We start from the raw sequence: 13,715 nt of genomic DNA, 5'->3' as shown, positions 1-13,715 counted from the left end.
TCCATACATACATCCACTGTGTCAAGAACATATGTACATTTGTTGCCATCATCATTCTCAAAACATTTGCCTTCTATACGAGCCCTTAATAACTGCTGCTCATTTCCTCCTTTCCTCCCCACTCCCCCTACCTCATGAACCCTTCATCATTCATAAATTATTATTATTTTGTCAAATATTACACTGTCTGGCATCTCCCCCTGCCCTCTTCTCTGCTGTCCCTCCCCCAGGGAGGAGGTTATACAGGGATTCTTGTAATCAGTTTCCCCTTTCTTCCCCACATTCTCTCCACCCTCCAGGCATCACCACTCTCACCACTGGTCCTGAAGGAGTCCTCTGTCTGGATTCCCTGTGTTTCCAGTTGCTCTCTGTACCAGTGTACATCCTCTGGTCTAGCCAGGTTTGTAAGGTAGAATTAGGATCATGATAGTGGGGGATGGAAACATTTAAGAACTAGAGGAAAGTTATGTTTCATTGTTGCTTCCCTGCACCCTGACTGGTTCATCTCCTCGCCACAACCATTCAGTAAGGGGTGTCTGGTTGGCTGCCAATGGGCTTTAAGTCTCCACTCTGCACTCACCCACATTTTCAATAGCTTGTGGTCACATAGGCTGGTGTGTTTCTTCCATGTGGGCTTTGTTGCTTCTGAACTAGATGGCCACTTGTTTATCTTCGAGCCTTTAAGACCCCAGACATTATATCTTTTGATAGTTGGGCACCATCAGCTTTCTTCACCACATTTGCTTATGCACGCGTTTGTCTTCATTGATCGTATCAGGGAGGTGGGCACCCATTCATATGATTTTTAGTTCTTTCATGTCTGACAGCTGGTCCTTTCTGCACCTTGTGGCCAGACAGGCTGGTGTGCTTCTTCCATGTGGGCTTTGTTGCTTCTTAGCTAGATGGCCGCTTGTTTATCTTCAAGCCTTTAAGATCCCAGACGCTATATCTTTTGATAGCCTGGCACCATTAGCTTTCTTCACCACACTTGCTTATGCACACATTTGTCTTCAATGATTGTATCAGGAAGGTGGGCACCTATTGATGTGATTTTTAGTTCTTTGGTGTCTAATAACTGTTATTAGCCACCCCTCCATCTTACCCAAGAAGTTAAAGCACGTTCAGTAATGAACATGCCTATGTGATTGTGCCTATTTCAAACCTTCATAAGGATTTCCTGAAATAGGTAATAATAATAAATAATAACAGGCAGGCTACCTAAAAAATTCTGTTTCTTAAAAATACAAAACAAAGCGACATGGTCCCGAATTCAAAGGCGAGAGGGCCTTTAGTAACTTACTTGTTCAGTCTCTTAAAAAAATAAAAGGTGTTATAGTAGGACATGCATAAAAGCAGAACCCAAACTCACGGTCATCTAGCCAATTTGGACTCCTAGCAGGGGAGAGTTGCCCTTATGGGTTTCCGAGACTGGACCTCTTTTGCAGTGGAGCACCTGTTCTTGTGGTTAGCAGCCCAAAACGTCACCCAAGACCCATCACGGCTCCTTAGCATACACATATCCTTGAAAATCCCCATCGTACAGAGAGCTTTTAAAGGAAAAGATCATGTTCCCTTGTCCCCTGTCGACTTCAGTCTTTTCATATTTGTACATACTAGTTCAGGACAAGACCACCAGCACCACTGCTGGACAAAGACCTGGTGACCCTCTACCTGGAGAAATGACAGCCAAGAAAACCCCCTGGGGCCAGTTCTACTCTGCCACATGGGGTGAGCTGGAGAGCATCTGACATCCACAGGTAATACTGTGATTTCTTGATTGTTAGCAATACACTGCACACACATTATAAAGGTGTTCAATTAGAGTAGCCGGTGGAAGCATCGAGGTAGCCCTTCCCCCGAGCTGTGCCAGGCACATTTCTGAGTGCTGACCTATATTCCCTTTGTACCCACAGAATCTCTTGAAACAACCTGCATTAGCCTCATCTTCACCCGCATTTCACCAGTAAGAGAACCTAGAGATGAACTACTGCAGGATTTAGAGCTAGGAGAGGTAGCTGGTTCGTGTTCTTAAGTAGCTTGCTTGGTGGTACAACGTTAAGAGGAACACAGCTAGTGAAAGGGAGCTAGACCTCATCCGGGATATCAGGAAACTTCTTTTCCAGGTGAGGCAGCAGGGCCCAGGGAGATGAAGAGGTCCCTTGGCAAGACCCAGTGAGCTGTGGACAGAGTGGGGATGAGGAACTGGATGCTCCTTTTACTTTATCTTCGTCGCTCTCAATCTAAGAGTGGTGATTCTTCATTCTGCCCCAAACACATACATAAAGTGGGGGCTACCGAGGACCAAGAGCTCTGCGGGTTACATGGTTTCTCAGGTCTTCCATGACCTCTCTGAAAATCCTGGCGTACATGCAGTTCGGATCTCTGAGGCCTAATTTTGGTACGTTTCAATTTCAGAGACCACTTTCAACTCACTTAAAAAAACACACACACACTCCCTTTTGTTAAAAAGGAGGGTTTTTTGAGCTTCAACAAAATCACATCCCATTCTGTCTGCCTGTCTCCTTCAATTAATTTCCACCCTTGATTCAGTGCCCATCAGGAAGTCCCTTGTAGTTGGAGGCCCTTTGCTGCCCCCTTCCTCTGCTCCCACTTAGCAGCGCTAAGCCCGGCGCCTCTGTGAGCTGTCCTTCACCCCTCACTCTGGAAAGGACCTTCATAGTGCTGGAACTCACGCTGAGATGGCAACATCCCCCTGCCTTTCTTCTCTCATTCGTACATACCTGCCTTTTCTCTTACCTTCCCGCAAACACACGCGCACACACACTCACACACACACACACATCACAATCACTCACACACACACACTCACACGTCACAATCACTCGATGTTTATGGACCACTTGCTCTATGTGGTAGATCCTTGCTTACACTTTTACCAGGTGATCTCACTGCATCCTCCCACCACTGGATAAGGTACACTTGTAATTCTCCTGGGGTCACAAAACTTAGGTTCTTAACCTTGCCTGGTCTAATCCCAGAGACTCTGCTTTATGCTATGATTGCTTCCTATGTTATAAAGCCACGTAGATGCCATAAGTTCACCCATGTGTCTTTCCTGTATATCTCCTCTCACATTTGTATATGCGAGCTATATGGTACATACCAGCTGAGCCCATGGGCAACTCAAACTAAAATGATGCATTAACTTGCTTGGATCCTTTGACTCTGCCTCATGGACCCTCCAGGCATCTGTATGACCCAGCCGTGGTCTCAAAAACATGTCAATCTCCCCTTCCCATTTTTGGGAAAAACACAAACCAGTTTGGTCCTAGGAAGGCAGAACAGATCCAGTCTATTCCAGGTCTAAGCATATTTGGACATTAAAATCTCGACCAACTAAACATGCTGATGGTAGAGTTTTAGGCAGTAGTGATCGGATCCAAAATATTTACATGGAACAGAAGGAGGGGTCTTTTAACAACTCTCGAATTACACCCTGTAGGTGGTCCCCAACACCACCCACATGAGGTTGGTCTTGGTGGGAATTTGAGAAGAAATTTTCTTTGAAGCTTTTGAACAAGGAGGAGAGTTTTAAACGGGGATTTCATCTTGGCTTACCTGAACACTATCTTGGCGTCAAATCAGATGAACAGCTCCTCTTTAAAAACAAACAAAAAAGTGCACCAGGCATGCTTGGCGAGACGCCAGCTTTAATCCCCCTCTCCCCCACGCTGCTCCCACCATGCAACATTTCTGGTTTTGGGTGTACGCTTACTTGGTGGGGGGTACAGACCGTTCTCAGTTTCTAATACCTGTGAGATACACATGAGCTGCTGCTGCTGCTGCTGCTGGTGTTTACAAACACATCTGACTAGCAAGTAAAATAAAGGGCAAATCTGATTGTGTTTTTTCTTTCCTCGAGACTCTTCTGAACATTCCGTTGGCCTTAGGATCATCTGCATGAGCTGGCTCCTGCCTCCACTTACCCCTCATATCACCCTCACGTACCCCACTCTGACTCTACTGGCTTTCTGGCTTTACACTGAGGGCAGCTGAGGTTTTCCTAACATAGGGCTTTTGTGAAGGCTTGTCTTTCTGTCGACAACAACTTTACTTATTATGTTTTACTCTCCCAGCTACTCATTATACTGCAAGGTTTAGCTTAAATGCTACTTCCTTAGGGAAGCCTTCCCTGCTTCTCAAGGCTACACTTCTCCACGATAAAGTTACCACAACTGTAATTCAGTAAGAGTTTTATAATTTACTGGTTGCCTGACTCACCCAAGTTGACTGACCGTAAGCTCCAGGAGAGCAAAGAATGTATCTGTTTTGTCTTGTACCCCAAACCCAACTCTGTGACTGGCCTACTGTTGATGACAAGACATTTTGTTGAATGTGTTTATGAATGAGTGACTGCATTGTGTTTTCAAAAACTATGTGTGGTGGGTCAGATGCCCATCAAACTATAGATAATAGTTTTGTATTGAACACCTCTCAGCTCCACCTTGTCCTTAAGCTACGAAGCATGACCAGATTCAGGTATGAGCTGTCTGGCAGTATCTCTTCTCAGGACCCAGCTATGTCTGCCTTGTCAGCAGTCTCAGGGTTTCTCTGATGCAGTACCATGCGGCACCCGCAGGACCATGCTCTGAACTCTCCCATGCTCGATTCAGAAGTGTATATGGATGACCGCGTCTCCCTCTCATCCTTTGGAGAAGACAGTTCGGCGAGCTCATAAGGCTCTTCAGAGAGTTCTTAGATGGAGCACCATTCATCCATGGGGCGGCTAACTCAGTAATGCACTGCGACACTGCTACTTCCGCATCCTTACTCCCCTGTCGCTGTGTTTGGCCCCCATATACACTACCTGCAAGTAAGTCTGTCTCAGGCCAAGACAGTTTCCTTAAGATTAAAATGAAGTCACAAAAAGTATTCAGGCACTTTTTGCTTATTAAATTTGTTTATTTGTCTTCTGGAATAATAATTTCAGTGATATGCTGTTTATAAGCAAATTCTTAAATCCAGCAAAGAAGTTCAGGTGGTCAGAAACTTGAATTAGTAGAACTTCAAGGGCTCCAAGGTCTCTCTTGGCTGCCTTTGTGTTGCCGTGTGGACAGAGGTCATGTCTTTTACTTCTTTGCTTTCTCACTTTAGTACCTAGTGTAGCACTGGATTATGATTTTCATCTTTAAGTAGAAGCGCAGGCTCTATATTTGCGTGGCGCTGTGTTTGTCCTTGTGACTTTATTGTTTTGTGTGATATTGTGTAACCTTAAAAGTTTATAAGGAGTAACTCAAACCAACTCATTGCTATAGAGCTGATGCTGACTCAATGACTGAACAGGACAGGGTGAAGCTGCCCCTGTGAGTGTTTGAGACTGGGACTTTTTATGGAAGGAAAAAGTTCCACCTTCCTTGGAGTGGCTGGTGGTTTTGAACTTCTGACCTTGAAGTTAGTAGCCTAATGTGTAACCACTACACCACCAGTGGCTCCAAGGATAGGAACCATGGAAATGTGAAGGAAAGAGAAGTTCTAGGGGTTGAATTAGGCATCGTTAAGATGTCTTTCCTTAAAAGGCTAACTGGGAGAGTTCCTTTCCGTTCAAGCCAATATTTACATATAGGGAGTGTTTCTGTAAACCCACCAGTCCCCAATACAATGACCTCCAAATCCTGGCAAGGAATAAGAGTAGAACTTTCTGGATGACCTGTGGTCCTAAGTTTCATGAGAAACAATATGGACCAGTGGTCAAGAAGGTGCCTGGTTTGACTCTCACTCAGCTCTGCCAATGACTAGATAGACCTTTGGATAAAATACTTTATTTCTCTGTCCTATAAATAGAGGTTGCAGTAAAATGAGTTTATAATAAGCCTGCCTCACTGAGTTGTTCTGACAAGTTCTGAGATGAAGTATGTCACTGCTTAATAGAGGTAGGGCTCTTTTCCTCTTTCTTCTTTTGAAATCAGACTCCACAAAGGAACCCAAAGTCAGATGGCTCTCATTCTCCTCCAATTAAACCCGAGAAAAACACACAAGGCCATGTGCTTCGTTGGCTCTTCCTGAACAAAATGCTCGAAGACCATCGAGCTCTACCCTCTGGCATTTGCCTCTCAGCTTTGTGCTTTCTGCCCTCATCATGAACTCAGAACATTCAAACCACTTTTCACTAAAATACATTTATTTTAACAGGAAACTTTCCTATTACCTTTGTAAATGGAAAACCAATTCCACCCTGCAGTTTGGAGGTGAATGTAAATGCACACTTAGTTAAAATAATAAATTGTCTTTGAATTCAAGTTAAATGCCATTGCCTGCCTATATCTGAACTTTGTATTAAAAGGGAGAATTAAGAATAGCACTCTAGTGAGAATTTCTTTTTGAAACATACCAAACATACCAAAGAAGAAGAAATGAAGGCAGTCCAACTTCCGCACTGTGTGAGTCAATGCTGTCCATGTTTGTGTTTGGGCGACCCAGGCTTTGAGAAACTGCCCTAATATATCTGAAAGCAATGGGAATGACTGGGGAGGGCCCAAAGGAGGACAGCCCTCTACCCATTTTCTCTGCTTTAACAGTGGATTACTCACCTCTGTGAATGAGGAGAGACTCTTACTTGCATTTATTTCTCTGGGTTTTCAATAAAGGAGTTTTTAGATGAGTGGCATGGAAAGTTGCATGGCCCTGTATTACACTCATGATTTTTGCTACGTTTGTGCCCATTGTCACAGCCACTGTGTCAATGCAGCTCATGGAAGGTCTTCCTCTTTTTCCTGACCTTCTGTTTCCCCAACCATGAGCTCCTTCACCGCAGGGTTAGTCCCTCCCATAATCTACACAAAGTGAGATGAAGCGTCTCCATCTTCACTTCTAAGGCACATTCGAGCTGTACTTTCTCCAAGACAGATTGGTCCAATCCATCAAATCCCCAAAACCAAACTATTGCCATTGAGTCAATGCTGATTCATAGTGACCTCCTGTGGGTTTCTGAGACTGTAACTGTATTAAGGGAGTAGAAAGCCCAGTCTTTCTCCCTTAGAGTTGCTGGTGGTTTCCAACTGCTGACTGTGCAGATCCTAGCCCAACTTGTAACTCACAGTGTAGTCAATACTCTTTGCCGACACCATGTTTCAAATACACCAGTTCTTCTCAGGTCTTCCTTATTTATTGGCAGCTCTTGCAAACATATGATGCAATTGAAAATACCATAGTTTGGGACAGGCATACTTTGGCCTTTACAGAGTTTGTTTGTTTTAACACTTTAAAGAGGTCATTTGTAGCAGATTTGTTGAATACACTATGCTGTTGATTGCTTTACTATTGCTTCTATGAGCATCGATTGTTGATCCAGGTTAAAAAAAAAACTTGACAACATCAATATTTCCTACAATTGCCATGATGTTTCTTATTCTCAATTTGTAATGATTCCTTTATTTTCATTACGTTGAGATGCAATTCATACTAAGGCTCTAGTCTTTGAGCTTCTTTTTAAAAAATCATTTTATTAGGGGCCCATACAACTCTTATCACAATCCATGCATACATCATGTACATTTATTGCCCTCATCATTCTCAAGACATTTGCTCTCCACTTAAGTCTCCGGCACCCACCTCCTCATTTTCCCCCCTTCCTCACCACTCCCCGCTCCCTCACGAACCCTTGACAATTTATAAATTATTATTTTGTCATATCTTGCACTGTCCGATGTCTCCCTTCACCCACTTTTCTGTTGTCTGTCCCCCAGGGAGGAGTTTATATGAAGATCCTTGTAATCGGTTCCCCCTTTCCACTCTATCCTCCCTCTACCCTCCCAGTATCGCAACTCTCACCACTGGTCCTGAAGGGATCATCTTCTCTGGATTCCCTGTGTTTCCAGTTCCTATCTGTACCAATGTACATCCTCTGGTCTAGCCAGACTTGCAAGGTAGAATTGGGATCATGATAGTGGGGGGTGGGGGGGTGGGGTGGGGTGGGGAGCATTTAGGAACTAGAGAAAAGTTGTATGCTTCATCATTGCTACACTACATCCTGACTGGCTCATCTCCTCCCCATGACCCTTCCGTAAGGGGATGTTCAATTGCCTACAGGTGGGCTTTAGGTCTCCACTCCTCGCTCCCCCTCATTCACAATGATAAGATATTTTGTTCTTTGATGACTGACATCTTATCCCTTCACCACCTCGTGATCGCATAGGCTGGTGTGCTTCTTCCATGTGGGCTTTGTTGCTTCTGAGCTAGATGGCAGCTTGTTTGCCTTCTAGTCTTTAAGACCCCAGATGCTGTATCTTTTGACAGCCAGGCACCATCAGCTTTCTTCACCACATTTGCTTATGTACCCACTTTGTCTTCAGCAGTTGTGTCGGGAAGGTGAGCATCATAGAGTGCCAGTTTGAGAGAACAAAGTATTCTTGCATTGTGGGAATACTTGAGTGGAGGCCCAATGTCCATTTGCTTCCTTAATACTAAACTTATACATGTATGCACATAGATCTATTTCCACATCCTCATATATAAATATATTTACATATGTACATGCCTTTATTTAGACCTCTATAAATGCTCTTTGCCTCCTAGCTCTTTCCTCTCTTTCCTTGGACTTTCCTCTTGTCCCACTATCATATTCAGACTTCATTAGGGTTTCAGTAATTCCTCTTGGTTACGCTACCCTTGATCATGCCCTACCAGGCCTCCTACACCCTCCTCACCACTGATTTGGATCACTTGTTTTTCCCTTGTTCCTGGGTTTGTTAATACCACTACCTTTCTCCCTACCTCCCCCTCTCCTATGTCCCCCTGGAACTGTCGGTCCCATTGTTTTCTCCTCCAGATTGTTCATCCAACCTATCTTATTTAGACAGACCTGCAGAGATAATAACATGCACAAAAACAAGACAGAGGGAAACCAAGCAGCAAAATAAAACAAAACAGCAACAATAACACCAACAAAGGCAATGACAAAAAACAAAACACAACACAACAAGAAAGAAAAGCTTGTAGTTAGTTCAAGGACTGTTTGTTGGCCTTTAGGAGTGTTTCCCAGTCAGGTCTGTTGAGACGCCAAGCCCTGGCCCCAAAGTCTATTTCTGGTATTCCCTGGGAACTTAGCTGCTCTTTGCTCTGCTCCCCTTGCTGTTCTGTTGCACACCCTTAGTGTTTTACCTCGGTGTAGTGGAATCAGTTCAGGTGGAATTCCCACACTGTGTCTCCAGTGTTGTCCCCTGTAGGGCTATGGGTCAGTGAGGGATGTCGTGTCTCATAGTGGAGCTGGCCGTGTGTTGTTCTCTGTTGACTGACTGCTCTGAGCCACATATTGTCCTCAAGGCTTGGTGTGGTCTTTGATCTTCCTAGGTGCTTCAAATCCTCAAGCAAGGTTGCATGTCATTTGCATATTGCAATCCTGATGCAAGGTCCTTATTCATGTAGTCCAGTTTCTTAGGTTATTAGCTCAATCTGGAGTTGAATATGTATGGTAAAAGGATACATTCCTGACACATACCCGCCAAAAGAGCTAGTCTATTAAGCGAGTTTATTCCATACTCTACAGGAGATTGTTGTCTGGGTGCCTACTAATTTAATGGTTGTAGTTGGAACCTATCCAGTCCTGCTATGGAAGAATGGACTGGCAATCTGTTTCTACACAGTTTACAGCAAAAAAACCCCAGAAAACCCTCATGAGCTACCCACTGTGTAACACATGGTGTTCCCATGAGTTGTGATCCACTTGATGGCACTGGTTTCCATATTTGAGGGAGATAATGAGGAAGTTCTAATGGTAGTTTTAAAAAAAGATTTTGAGCTGGGCTCTGTGGCGCAACGGATAGCGCACTGGACTCCTAACTCTTCCCAATAAGTGATTCAAAAAAGATTTTGGTGAAATCCAATAAATTCTGTAGTCTAACTAATTATGTTGTACCAAAAAAAATCCTTCCTAGTTTTTATATTATAATACAATCGTATAAGATATTATCATTGGAAAATTAGGTGAAAGATATAACAGACTTCTCTGTACTATGTTTGCAGTTTCTTGTGAATCTATTATTTCAGAGTAAATATAAAAACACAATTTTAAGACTTCAGCATAGCCACAGCCTTACAAGCATGTCCTTATTTGACTATCTGATAGGCCACTTCTGGAAATTTATGCTACGGTAATAACTATATAATCACGTTTTTGCAAAAAAAAAACACCCTCAAAACTAAATTGTGAAGTTCCGAAACTGCTGTAAGAAGAAACGGCTGTAAGAAACTGCTGTGTTAATCCATACAGATACTGAGACTTTCAAAAGAAAGGACGTGTGATCAGTCACTTCACTCCTAACTGCTCTTTCCCCTCTTCATTTACTGTTTCCTTTCTGATGAAATCAGTAAATGTTTTGATTTAAAACCACAAGCAGGATGCAACTGTAATTCTTATTAAACTCAGGGCAAGTCTGTGCAAAAGCTGACAATTTGCTGGGCTGTTGGGTAACCACAATCTTGTACTTTTGATCACACAGGTGGGAAAGTTGCAAAACTCAGTTATTCCCTAAACGCCCTGATTAGTCCCAGATGTCTCTTTACTGGTCGTTTTTCTAGGAAAACATGAAGGAGTCACTCTCTTTTTTATGTTTTAAGATTACTTTTGGTATTGACTATGAGGAATCAATTGATTTTTGACAAAGATTTCTTTGGATTTGGTGTTTGTGCAACTGAATTGGCCCCAAGTCATGGCCACTGCTTGTGCTGGAGAAGGGAATGGCCCTCAGCCCTTGGCTGTCCTCAGGACCAGGGGTGTGCTCGAGTCCTTTCGTGCAACCACTATGGATTTTGAGTGTTTTTCAATGTAGGTGGGGCTTATCTTCTGGCACTATATTGAACAATTGTGATCCAGAGTTTTTACTGGGAAATTCTGGATGTCTATCAGCAGGTCTTCCTTCCTAGTCTTGGTTTGGAAGCTCTGTTGAAACCTGTCCACCATGGGTGATGTTGCTGGCAATTGAAATACTGGTGGAATAGCTTTCAGCACCTGAGCAACAGGGAAGCCATCCTCATATGACCATCTGACAGATAGGGCGGCGGGGGGTGGTGTGGGGGAGTTGGTATTTGTTTTCTTGTAACTGATATAAATGACTCTTGTCAAATCAATTAGGCATTTGTCGAATCCTGTGATGGGTGCTAATTATGTATTAACTATGTAATATTGTATGCTGGTTTCTCATTTGTCTTTATAAATTCTCTCTCTCTTCCTTATCGTCTAAATACCATGTGTAGAGACTATGCCTACCTTATCTACATGTACCTGACACAAATTGGTGCTTAACAAGTATTTTCTGAGTGAGAAGGATAACTCATTTGGCTCTGGAATTCTTACCACATTCCTAGGGTCTTGGGAGACATGCTTTGGAAACTCAAGTCTATTCAGCCACCAATAGCAATATGTGCAGCTCAGGATTTCCATAAACTATAAATGTTTAAATATATATGGGTAGAACTTCGAAATGGGTCCTGTAGGTAGCTGCTATTCAAAATACAGTTGACAATATTCTCATTCTTCTTCTTGTCCTAATGTCACTTACCTCTGTTGGGTCATTGCTTTGCATCAGCTCTGGTCAGACAATGGGGACCTTCAGCACGTGAAATACTCTGTCCTCTGCTTCTTCATCTGTAAAATAGGGATGATGACGATTGCACTTACCCCACAGGAAGAACTCTGGTAGCACAGTGAAGAAAGTGCTCAGCTTTCTATGAGCAAGAAGGTTGGCAGTTTGAACCACCAGGCAGTCCTAGAGAGGAAGATGGGACAATCTGCTTTCATAAAGACGACAGCTTAGGAAACCCTATGGGGCATGTCTCCTCCGTCTATAGGGTCACTCTGAATTGAAATCAACTAGATGGCAATGGGGTTGGTGCTTTGCTTCCCCTGTAGTGTTATGGTAAGTGACCACTGGGAAGGCTTATAAAAGGCATCAAAGAGTGTGATGCAGAGTAAGCACTCACTGGAAGCTAGCCATTACCATCTTACCAGCCCTCTTATTACCTACCTATCGGGAGCATCTCAAGTACAGTTTCAAACTGCGCCTAACTCCTGCCTTCTTGTCCTGAAATGGTTATTCATTCTGATTTGGCCATGGAATGACTGTGAAGTCACAGAGGAGCTGCCAGGAGGTTTATTGTGGTCTCAGGGCATTGCAGCACCCTGAAAAACTTTAAGAGGGAGTGGTGTTAGCTATTACATTAGAATAAATAATATTAACCAGCATTATTCTGGGCAGAGAACCATAACCCTATCATTAGCCCATCCCACAGAGGAGGAAACTGAGACTTAGTGAGGTTACAGTTTGCCCAAGGTCAAACTTCATGTCCAGGCAGTCTGACTTCAGAGTCTTCATTCTTAACCCTTAAGCTGTTCCATTTGCAAATTTCATCATTTAAATAAGATGCTATCTTGTTCAATACTTGATTTCAATTTTCATCCCAGACTTTTATCTCTAGTCCCATTCAGTAGAACTCAAACCTTGGAAACGCAGTCTTCACGAACAGTGATATCAGGTTGATCAAAAAGGAAACAAAAGAGAAATAAGCCTGAAACAGAAAGGAGGGCGTATGGGGGGTACTTCTCTTTGAGATAAAATCATGAGAAATGCAATAAATTCAATAAAGGCCAGTTACTACATTGGGGTAAAAATTCCTATGGTTTCAATAACTAATAGAGAATCTAAGAAGCCCTGGTGCTGCAGTGGGTTACCACAGGGTCGGTATCCAGTCAACGAGCTACTTCATGAGATAAAGATGGACCTGTCTTCTCCTATAAAGATTAAAGTCTTGGAAACCCAGTGGGACAGTTCCACTCTGTCCTACGGGGTTGCTATGGGTTGGAATAACCTCAATGGCAGAGGGTAATAGAGAATCTTCCAAACATAATCAGCATAGTTTTTCTTGATATTCTTTTCTTGCTTACCTTTTGATGATAAATGAACTTTTCAGCTAGAAATCCAGTATATACTTATTTGTCCTCCTAGACGTGCTTCTTTTATCTTCCATCTTGTGGCAAAAAGTTGTGTGTAGATTAGGAATATAGAAATATGGTTGCTGAAGAAGAGGGCTCAGACGATGAACAAGCCACTCCTCAGCTTCAACTACTTCTTACCCTTGTCTGGGATTAAACAGGCCCTGGATCCCGAGTCAACTTCACTATTTTGTCATGATATATGAAGTTTTAAAATATTTGTTCCTACTTACTCAGCCATTCAACTTTTTGATTTATTTTCATGAAATGCTCAATAATATGCAAAGATCTCAATAAGGGCATTTGCGATTATTACATTGTTTGTAATTGAAAACAAATGGATCTAACTTAATACCCACCAAGAATGAGTATGTATAGCTTGATATATCATAATTATACAAAGTTATGCAAAGGAATATATATATATATATATATATATAAGAGGGCTGGCAGTCTTCCTAAGGCTCTGATAGTATTGGTACTTTTATAAGGATGTATGAGGAAGTACCTCCAAAACCCTGGAATTTCCCCCCCCCAAAGCCATGTATTTATTTTTTTTTAAAAACCAAACAACATTGGCCAAATCTGTTTTTCCATTCTTGGAAACATTTTTTAAACTCGTCTGTTTGGACGGCACCTTCCTCATTTTTTTCTTCACCTTTTCTGTGTCATCAAATCTTTGTCCTTTCATGTCCCTCTTCATTCTCAGAAACAAAAAGAAGTCACACGGTGTGATGTCAGGTGAGTCAGGTGTCTGGGACATGAGAGACAT

Source organism: Tenrec ecaudatus, chromosome 2, assembly GCF_050624435.1.
Source record: "Tenrec ecaudatus isolate mTenEca1 chromosome 2, mTenEca1.hap1, whole genome shotgun sequence".
Taxonomy (NCBI): Eukaryota; Metazoa; Chordata; class Mammalia; order Afrosoricida; family Tenrecidae; genus Tenrec; species Tenrec ecaudatus.
Note: the sequence above shows the minus strand (reverse complement) of the source record.